This window comes from Cannabis sativa, chromosome 1 (assembly GCF_029168945.1).
Source record: "Cannabis sativa cultivar Pink pepper isolate KNU-18-1 chromosome 1, ASM2916894v1, whole genome shotgun sequence".
NCBI lineage: Eukaryota > Viridiplantae > Streptophyta > Magnoliopsida > Rosales > Cannabaceae > Cannabis > Cannabis sativa.
The window spans coordinates 18,948,138-18,958,956 of record NC_083601.1 but is presented as its reverse complement, the minus strand read 5'-3'; the positions used below and the strand labels follow the sequence as shown (position 1 = coordinate 18,958,956).

Here is a 10,819-nt window from a genome sequence, read left to right as displayed (position 1 = left end):
AGCCATTTTATTAAAATTTAGCTAGAAACTACCTCAATTCAAATCCAAGCTAAGCTCAACAATCTTCAAAGTATCAAGCTCCAAAGGTAGCACCAAATAAAGCTAATTTCCCACAAGAAAATCAAAGTTTGGAAAAAAAAAATAGATTTAGGGATAGAGAGAAAAAGGGGTCACTGAAGCAAAGAGTGAAGCAAACAATATTTAATTTCCTTTTTCTTTTCTTTAAAATTCAACCCTTTTATCAAAAATATCATAAAGGTCAAAATGACCATTTTGCCCTTAGGGCTATAAAGCATGCACACACATACACAAGGGTATTCTAGTAAATTCATACTCAATAATTTTCAAATAAAAATTCAGATTATCACCCATAAATTATAATGCCAAATAAATTAATCCAATTTACATTTCGGGCCGAAATACCCGGTTGTGACTATACCGCGCCAACCTGTCAGAACACACCTGAAAAGACAACACAGGTATACTATATAATAATATAGTTCTATTAAGCACGTAATTAATTTAATCTCAACAATTTACCCTTCTCGGGTCATAATTACCAAAATGCCCCTGGCTCACCAACGGGGTCTTTAATATATTAAAATTCATATAAAATCACATATATTAAATTATATAATAATATAATTTCCTCAATTATACATAATTATCTAGTTAGGGTTTTGCTAATCCATTTCTTAATTCCGGGTATTACAATTACCCCCTCCTTATAGAAATTTCGTCCCGAAATTTACTCCGAACAACTCCGGATATTTCTGCTGCATATCCGTCTCGAGTTCCCAGGTTGCCTCTTCTACTTTACTGTTCCTCCACAGTACTTTCAACAGTGCCACTGTCTTGCTTCTCAAGACTTTTTCTCTTCTATCAAGTATCTGCACTGGTTGTTCCTCGTATGACAAGTCCGGCTGAAGTTCCAATGCTTCATAATTCAGAACATGGGACGAGTCTGAGACATATTTTCGAAGCATTGAAACATGAAACACATTATGTACATCTGCCAGCGCTGGGGGCATAGCCAACCTGTACGCTACTTGCCCTATCCTCTCAAGGATTTCAAAAGGTCCAATGAACCTTGGGCTAAGCTTTCCTTTCTTCCCAAAGCGTTTTATGCCTTTCATCGGAGATATTCGGAGAAATACCATGTCCCCAACTTGAAAATCAATATCTCGACGCTTTGGATCGGCATAACTCTTTTGCCTACTCTGAGCCGCGAGCATTCGCGCTCTAATCTTATCAACTGCCTCACTTGTTTTCTGAACAGCTTCGGGACCCAAGAACTTTCTTTCACCCACTTCATCCCAGTGAATGGGCGATCTACATTTTCTTCCATATAAAAGTTCATAGGGAGCCATCCCGATTGTTGCCTGATAGCTGTTATTATAAGAAAACTCGATCAGGGGAAGGTACTTTACCCATGATCCCTCAAAGTCAAGCACACATGCCCGTAGCATGTCCTCTAAAATCTGAATGGTCCTCTCGGATTGCCCATCCGTCTGAGGATGAAAAGCTGTGCTGAACTTTAACTGAGTTCCCATAGCTCGATGCAGACTCTCCCAGAATCTCGATGTAAACTTCGGATCTCTATCCGACACAATGGACTTTGGGACACCGTGCAGACGAACAATTTCTCTAACATATAATTCAGCATACTGATCAATGGAGAAATTCGTCCGAACAGGTAAAAAGTGAGCAGACTTTGTAAACCTGTCCACTATGACCCACACAGAGTCAAATTGTCCCGTGGTTCTAGGCATACCTACCACGAAGTCCATAGCTATATCTTCCCATTTCCATTCTGGTATTTTCAGTGGTTGCAGCAACCCTGCAGGTCGCTGGTGTTCAGCTTTCACTTGCTGACATGTAAGGCACTTTGCAACATACTCAGCGATGTCATTCTTCATGCCTGGCCACCAAAACATGGCTTTCAGGTCTTGATACATCTTTGTCGACCCTGGATGAACTGAATAAGGAGTCGTGTGAGACTCATCCATGATCTCTTTCTTGATGTTTTCATTCATAGGCACACAAACTCGACTTCCAAAACTCAACATTCCCGTTTCATCTACTGAGAAATCACTAGCCTTCCCAGCCAAAACCCTAGCTCGGGTTTTTATCAACTCTGAATCTTGCTTTTGTGCTTCTTTAATTCTCTCTAAAAGAGTGGATTGTAGGGTAATATTAGCCAATTGCCCCACAACCAACTCAATCTGAGCTCGAGTCATTTCATTTGCTAACTGTCGGGAGATTTGCTTCATAGTACTCAACTGACTCTGACCTTTTCTACTCAAAGCGTCAGCAACCACATTGGCTTTACCAGGATGATAAAGGATCTCACAATCATAATCCTTCACCAATTCTAGCCAACGTCTTTGTCTCATATTCAAGTCCTTCTGGGTGAAGAAGTATTTCAGACTTTTATGATCAGTGTATATCTCACATTTCTCGCCATAAAGGTAATGCCGCCAAATCTTTAGCGCAAATACCACTGCTGCGAGTTCTAAATCGTGAGTAGGGTACCTCTGCTCGTACTCCTTTAACTGCCGAGAAGCATAAGCTATTACCCTCCCAGCCTGCATAAGCACACAGCCGAGACCCTGTCTCGAGGCATCACAATATACCACAAACTTTTCCTTATCTGAAGGAAGAGTTAGTACAGGAGCGGTAATCAAGCGTTGCTTTAACTCCAGGAAACTTTTCTCACACCGATCAGTCCAAACAAACTTCTGGTTCTTTCGGGTCAGCTCCGTTAAGGGTACAGCAATCTTTGAAAAACCCTCAACGAACCGACGATAATAACCAGCCAAACCCAGAAAACTTCTGACCTCTGTAGCTGACTTCGGTACTGGCCAATCCCGTACAACTTCAATTTTAGCCGGATCCACCATGATCCCATCTTTATCCACTATGTGCCCCAAAAATGAGACACGAGATAACCAGAATTCACACTTTTTGAACTTAGCATAAAGCTTGTGATCCCATAATCTTTACAAAACCGCTCTGAGATGCAATTCATGCTCTTCTTCTGACTCAGAGTACACCAAAATGTCATCGATAAACACAATCACAAACCTATCCAGGTAATCCTTAAACACCCGATTCATCAAATCCATGAATGCCGCCGGGGCATTAGTGAGTCCAAAAGACATCACAAGAAATTCATAGTGTCCATACCGAGTACGAAACGCAGTTTTCGGAATATCTTCCTCTCGAATTCTCAGCTGATGATAGCCTGAGCGAAGATCAATCTTGGAAAAGACCGTCTTCCCCTTCAGTTGATCAAACAGATCATCAATTCGAGGTAAAGGATACTTGTTCTTAATGGTAAGCTTGTTCAACTCCCGGTAGTCAATACACATTCGCAGGGTTCCGTCTTTCTTCTTCACAAACAAAACCGGAGCACCCCAAGGTGAGTAGCTCGGTCTGATGAATCCCAGATTCAGTAACTCTTGCAATTGTATCTTCAATTCCTTCAACTCAGCTGGAGCCATTCGGTACGGTGCTTTAGACACTGGATCCACTCCTGGAGCCAATTCAATAACAAATTTAATTTCCCGAACAGGTGGCAATCCCGGCAAATCTTCTGGAAAGACATCAAGGAACTCACATACCAATCTCGTATTCTCAGGCCCTGATGTCACAGGTTGGCTAGTGTCCACTGTAGTAACTATGAACCCTAGACAACCTCTACCCATCAGGTCTTTAGCTTTCAACAGTGATATTCTCGGTATGCGTGCCCCTTGAACTTTACCCACGAACACCGCAGGGTTAGCACTGTCGGGCTCAAACACCACCATCTTCCGTTTGCAGTCAATCATCGCTCCATATTTAGACAGAAAATCCATTCCCAGGATTATGTCAAAATCAGATAATTGCAGCTCAATTAGATTGGCGGTCAACTCACAACCGTCAATCCAAAAAGACAAGGACCGAATCCACCTTGTGGATATTATCAGGTCTCCCGAGGGTAACAGGGTTCCAAACCCCGAAACATAAATATCACATGGCTTATGTAAACTTTCTATCACTCTACTCGATACATATGAATGAGTAGCTCCCGAATCAAATAACACAGTATAAGCACAACCATTAATAGATAACTGACCTGTCACAACTGACGGACTAGCATCAGCATCTGCCTGAGTTATAGTGAAAAGTCGCCCCGGGTTCTGAGCAACATTCTTCTTAGGCTCTTCTCTCTTGGCTTGGGGACAGTCTCTGATAAAGTGGCCCACCATGCCACACTGGAAACATGCCTTGGCTCGGCACTCACCAGGATGATGCTTCTTGCATTTAGAACATTCTGGATATGATCGGAATGAGGACCCGCGACCCTGACGGCCACCTCTGTTTCCCCGAAACTTTCTATTTCCCCCTGAAGCTCCGGAAGCCTCAGCCTTCCGTTTGTGCTCAGGGTTGCCACTGTCGGTCCCCTTACTGACATTACCACCAGCAGGAGGGTTTGATGCCATGGCGGCATCCTTTGCAGCCTGCTCCTTCATTACTTGCTGCTCGGCCTCCTCAGCAATTAAGGCCAAGTCTACCACTCTCTTATACAGAGTGTCATGTGATGTGGTAATCTTCAAGTCCCGACTAATTGTAGCATTTAGTCCTCGAACATATTTACGCTTCGGTAAAATCAGTAGGCACCAGATCACCAGCAAATTTAGATAACCGATCGAATTCCAGAGTATATTCGGCCACAGACATTTTCCCCTGAGTCAACTTCACAAAATCTTCTTGGTGTGAAGTCCTCACTGCAACGTTATAAAACTTTTCTTCAAAAAGTTTCTTGAACTCTTCCCATGTCATCACACTGACATCTCGAGTCTGATTCACTATATCCCACCATACGCGGGCATGATCTTGAAACATAAAGGCCGCACAATTCACCCTCTCAGTTCCCGTCACCCCCATATTATCGAGGATACGGGTAACAGTGCTCATCCATTGATCGGCCTTAATAATATCAATGCCTCCCAGAAAAGCCGGAGGTTGCAGCTTCACAAACCGCTCGAACACAGAGTCCCGGTGCGGCATAATATACCCTTGGTTACCCACCACTGGCACAGGAGCTGGTGGTAACCCTTGATTTACTGGGGCAGCTTGTTGCCTTAAACGTTGCAACTCTTCCTCTTGACGAAGTATGACACTTCGCATTTCATGAAACATCTGCTGCCAATCAACAGGAGGATTAGCATTAACGGCCCCCGCATTATCCCCCGGATTTTGCGGAGGTGGAGGCAGTGCTGGTGGATCGGTTTGGGTAACCCCGGGCTCTACTTGCTCGCCCTGTGGTCTAGATGATTGCGGAGGGTCCATTACTAGTACCCCTGTAATCAACAACCCCAGTGAGTTAAGCACCAATACCACACTTACGCATTTATTGCCTTAAACCCTAACTCATCTATTTACCTCATACATATTTACATAAACAAATAGCATTTATAGCATGGCATCACATAACACATACATACTCTAGATGCTTGCATACTGCCTAAAATGGAAAGCGGTAAACAGATGATCACACATACAGTCAAGTATTTACTCTCAATACTTACTGCACCATGAGTCGAGCCTATCTCTGACGACGAATGTACATGTTCTACGGCCTACAGGAAGTTTAAAAACCTTGGCGCTCTGATACCAAATTGTAACGCCCTAAATAATTAGGCACGCTACCCAAAATACTTATGAAGCCCTAATCCCCTAACCGGGATTACTAATTAAAATAGCGCAGAATTTAAACTTTTATATTAAATAGACTGTAAATAAACTTGTAATATATTTAAACTTTTCAAAATAGTTGGGATCCCAAAAATATTTACAAACTTATTACAAGTTCTTTCTTACTAGCCAACCTAAGCGGCAAAACAGAATACAAAAGTCAACACTGTTAGACCCATAACCCGCTTGGTCTGAAGTGGCATGAACATGTACATTCTTCGCCCTGCTCCTGAAACTCATGGCTGATCAGCTAATGCCTTACCCTTTCCTGCACAGTAGAGCACCCGTGAGCCAAGCCCAGCAAGACAGTATAAATCATAATAAATATATTATGCTCATTCACATATGTCTGTATAGCACAGACCTGAATATTATTTCATCATGCCCATTTATGTCTACGTGGCGTAGACCTATGTGTTGCGCTCACACATCTAATTAAATCTACGTGACGTAGACCCACGTGTTACTCTCACACGTCTAAATACATTAAGGCCTTAGAAGTGGTTCATCTCGGTTATGAGTACCGAGTCCAACCTGATTATGCCTTGAGCACATAATCCTTAAATCTCATTTTAATTAACATGGCATGGCATTTATACACATATATCACTAGGGTAATAACCCTAGGCTATTAGACCGTTCCTATTAGGGTAATAACCCTAATCCCGGTTACTTAACATTCATGCATATCATTCTCAACATAAGCGCCACTGCGCATACTCTACGTGCTAATCACTGTCTTACCTGTTGTCCCGCAATAGTAGAGATTCCAAATCCCCGGGTGCTCCTGACCAGGTGCCGGTAATCCTAGTCACATACAATCCGGGATTTTCACAAATAGGGTTAACCCCTGATTTCACATTCATAAAATAAATTCATGGCATTTCAAATACAGATAATCACATAGAGCTCGAAAAGAGCTTTCCAACGGTATAAAGAACGTCCCAAACGGAGTCCCGAGTCAAAAGTTATGGCCAAAATAAATTTCAGCATTTCCCGATGAACTCCAACCGGAATTCCGGATGAACCAACCGGAATTCCGGTTGTCTGGGCAGAGAACACGAAATTTCTCAATCTTTAAACCCCCAAAACTCACTCAAATCATCCCCAAACATTCCCAAACTTTCCAGAGCATCAATATATGTCATAATAAACATATTCCACAACTTAAACACAACAATTGCACTAAAAATCAAAAAGTGCCATTAAAGCACCAAGCTTGAGTTCCATGAACTCAAGCTTGCTTTTCACATCCAAAATCACAATTAATCCACTTACAGCAGCTAGCAAATATTATAGGGTCTAAAACACATAATTATACATCAACATCCAACAATAAACCCCAAAAATCAGATTGCACAACAATCATTAAATCCCCAATTTCATGTTGAAGAGCTAGAACTTACAAGTTAGCTCCAAACTAAAATTCTCAGCAATCAAACCACACATACAACTAGAATTAAACATGGAGAACACCCTAGAATTCATCCAATTCTCATCTAAATAAAAAATTCAAAGGATTCAAGTAATAGCATGCTCAAATTAACAAGAAATCACTATCATGCATCTCAAGAACAACTCCAACTATTTCATGCTTTAAACATTAAAAAATACAGCAGCCATTTTATTAAAATTTAGCTAGAAACTACCTCAATTCAAATCCAAGCTAAGCTCAACAATCTTCAAAGTATCAAGCTCCAAAGGTAGCACCAAATAAAGCTAATTTCCCACAAGAAAATCAAAGTTTGGAAAAAAAAATAGATTTAGGGATAGAGAGAAAAAGGGGTCGGCTGAAGCAAAGAGTGAAGCAAACAATATTTAATTTCCTTTTTCTTTTCTTTAAAATTCAACCCTTTTATCAAAAATATCATAAAGGTCAAAATGACCATTTTGCCCTTAGGGCTATAAAGCATGCACACACATACACAAGGGTATTCTAGTAAATTCATACTCAATAATTTTCAAATAAAAATTCAGATTATCACCCATAAATTATAATGCCAAATAAATTAATCCAATTTACATTTCGGGCCCGAACCCAGTTCGGCCCGAAATACCCGGTTGTGACTATACCGCGCCAACCTGTCAGAACACACCTGAAAAGACAACACAGGTATACTATATAATAATATAGTTCTATTAAGCACGTAATTAATTTAATCTCAACAATTTACCCTTCTCGGGTCATAATTACCAAAATGCCCCTGGCTCACCAACGGGGTCTTTAATATATTAAAATTCATATAAAATCACATATATTAAATTATATAATAATATAATTTCCTCAATTATACATAATTATCTAGTTAGGGTTTTGCTAATCCATTTCTTAATTCCGGGTATTACATATTGTATCTAATACCACGAATAAGGCCATGATAGTGACACTCTTGGGGGTTGTTCCCACTGTCAATGGTAACTTAATAAGTCCAGCCGGTGCCATACCACTTCCTGTGAATCCATAGATGAGATGTTCGCAGGGCTCTAAATCCTTTGCTCCCAAACCCATCCTTTCCAATGAGGACTTGAGAGGATATTGGCTGATGACCCATTATCAATCATTGTCCTTGCCACAATCATATTGGCGATTTGTACCTCTACTACCAAGGGGTCGTTGTGTGGATATCGAACGTGTTTGGTGTCCTCTTCAGAGAACGTGATTAACTCATGTTCATAACGAGGTTGCTTGGGAGCTCGCTCTTGGACAGCCAACACATCGTTACCCAGTTCATGTCGCAGAGACCGAGCGTACTTCTCTCGGGAATTTTCGGAGTTCCCCGCAAGGTGAGGTCCTCCAGATATAATGTCCAAATGGCCCGCAATGGGGGGAGGTAACAATTGTTGGTCATCTCCAACTGCTTGTTGTTGTTGTTGTCGTTGGGGCCGGTCATTGTCCCGTCGTACATATCTTTTCAAGTTGGGGTTGTTTTGTCTTATGAGAAACTCTATTTCCTCCTTCAGATTATTGCACTCATTGGTGTCATGACCGTAGTCATTGTGGAATCGACAAAACTTGTTCATGTCGCATTTGCTAATGTCCTTTCTCATGGGATAAGGTTTGCGGTACGGTACCACTGAGTGAGTTGCATTGTAGATATTTTCTCTTGTGTCCCGGAGCAGGCTATAGGTGGTGAACCTTGGAATTGGATCTCGCCTGGCTGGCTCGGGGGTATTCTTTAGTCTTTTGTTATCATTGTTGTTACCGCCATTACTGTTATTCCCTCTCTTACCATTGTTGGAGCCATTCCTAGCGTTACCCCCTTGAGAGCTTTGACTATTTGAGCTTGTTCCGTTTTTTTTATTCTTAGTGTGGTTGAAGTTTTGAGCGTTTCGCTCGGCCTCTTCCAATTTAATAAACTCATTTGCTCTGTCAAGAAAGTCTCTCATAGTATGGGTTGGTTTCCGCCTTGTATCTTTCCATAGCCGACTTCCCACAAGGATGCCTCCCATGATGGCGGCCCGCTTGCCATCATCGCTTAGATTTTTTACTTTGGTTGCCTCTTGCATAAAACGTTGAATGTAGTCTTTTAGTGGCTCATCGGGCTTCCGCTTGATGGCGACTAAGTCACCCAACTCTGCTGGTATCTGTCGGGCTGAAGAGAATTGGGTGTAAAATAACCCCTCAAATTCATCCCAAGAAGTAATTCTTCCTGGGGGTAGTTTAGTAAACCATTGTTGCGCCGTGTCCGTGAGGGTTGCAGGGAAAATTCGACACCTAAGGTCATCCCTGATTCCTTGAAGGTCCATTTGGATTTTGAAGTTCTCCACATGAGTTAATGGGTCTTCACTACCCGTGTACTTACAAGTGGGCATCTTGAACTTGGCTGGAATAGGGAGGTCATTAATCATTTGGGAGAAGGCAGACCCTCTCCTCCTTTTGAGGTCCAAATCAGTGGGTTTTGGTGCGGTAAGGTCCTTGACCAATCGAGTTAACTCGTCCAACCGAGCCTGGATCACCGGATCTGTGGCTGGTTGAGGTTGAGCAATATTGGCACCAACATTCGCTTGGTACCCTTGGTCTGGCTCAACGGGTTCACTATGTTGGAACCGCGATTGTCTCTATTTTTGTTGAGGGCGTCTCGCAGGTCTCTACCCCTTCGGGGGCCTACCCGTTCAAAAACTGACCCAGTTCTTGGCCTCCCTCCAGCGTTCTGACTATCAGCCATTCCATCAGTCGGGGGTGGTACTTGGTCATTCCTACCCCTTTGGGGTGGATTTTTAGGTTGATGTTGCCTATTAGGGGCATACGGCCCTCTAGCTTGATAACCCCCCATCTCATGATTTGGTTGGTTGTTAGCCCGACTTTCAGCTTCATCATCTCCATGACCATCAGGGTAGTCTGGATGGTAGTCACTGTTGACCTCAGGGTCTTCTTGTTGGGTTTTATGCCCTAAATAAAACTCATTTCAATATAATCAGATTTACTTATTAATATAGATCAGAAATAACATTTAATGTTGCATGGTTCACATGATTTATTTCATGATTATATGTACATAATGTATAAATTCATCTGAAACCCTTTTCACATACTTGATCCTGTTTATTGTGTCGTCAACACATTGGAAAGTAAACATGACTATGTGAATAAAGTTTCCTAGATTTATCAGACATAGGGTTTTACTGATATGATAATCTACAACAAGAGTTTACTTGTATTTGGAGAAATACTATGTTCTTTCCAGAGCATTGGTTAAAGTAAAGCTCAGGTTGGATGCATGGAGTATGCATCGGAAGGGACCGATATTGAACTTTGACTTAGATTTAATTAAACTTACCGTAAAATCTATTCAAGTCAATATCGCCTAGTTGATCCTAGATCAAATGTTCTTAATCCTGTTATGATTAGGCTCAATCTTGAAAGGCTATTCGTGTTCTTTGATTTGTTAGTTAAGCCTACTTTTAGGTCAGGGTGATACGTACATTTTGGGAACACGGTAGTGCAATTGAGTGGGAGCGCTAGCATAAACATGGAATCTATAGCTTCTATCTGGCGAATAGTAAGCAAAGGATGATCTCCTTCGAGCTTGACCAAACGAACATAAATGGTGGAGTACTCATTTCACATTAGCTGAAA

General features: G+C 41.7%; 1 long non-coding RNA gene across 1 annotated transcript; it reads right to left on the bottom strand.

Moving 5' to 3' along the window:
* Positions 1-5,694: 5,694 nt before the first annotated feature.
* LOC133031655 (uncharacterized) lies at positions 5,695-8,076 on the bottom strand. Its single transcript, XR_009684749.1, has 3 exons — positions 7,392-8,076; positions 6,487-6,549; positions 5,695-6,010 (listed from the first exon to the last, which is right to left on the bottom strand). It is a non-coding gene; the product is annotated as an uncharacterized LOC133031655 (long non-coding RNA).
* Between the last annotated feature and the right edge of the window lie 2,743 nt (positions 8,077-10,819).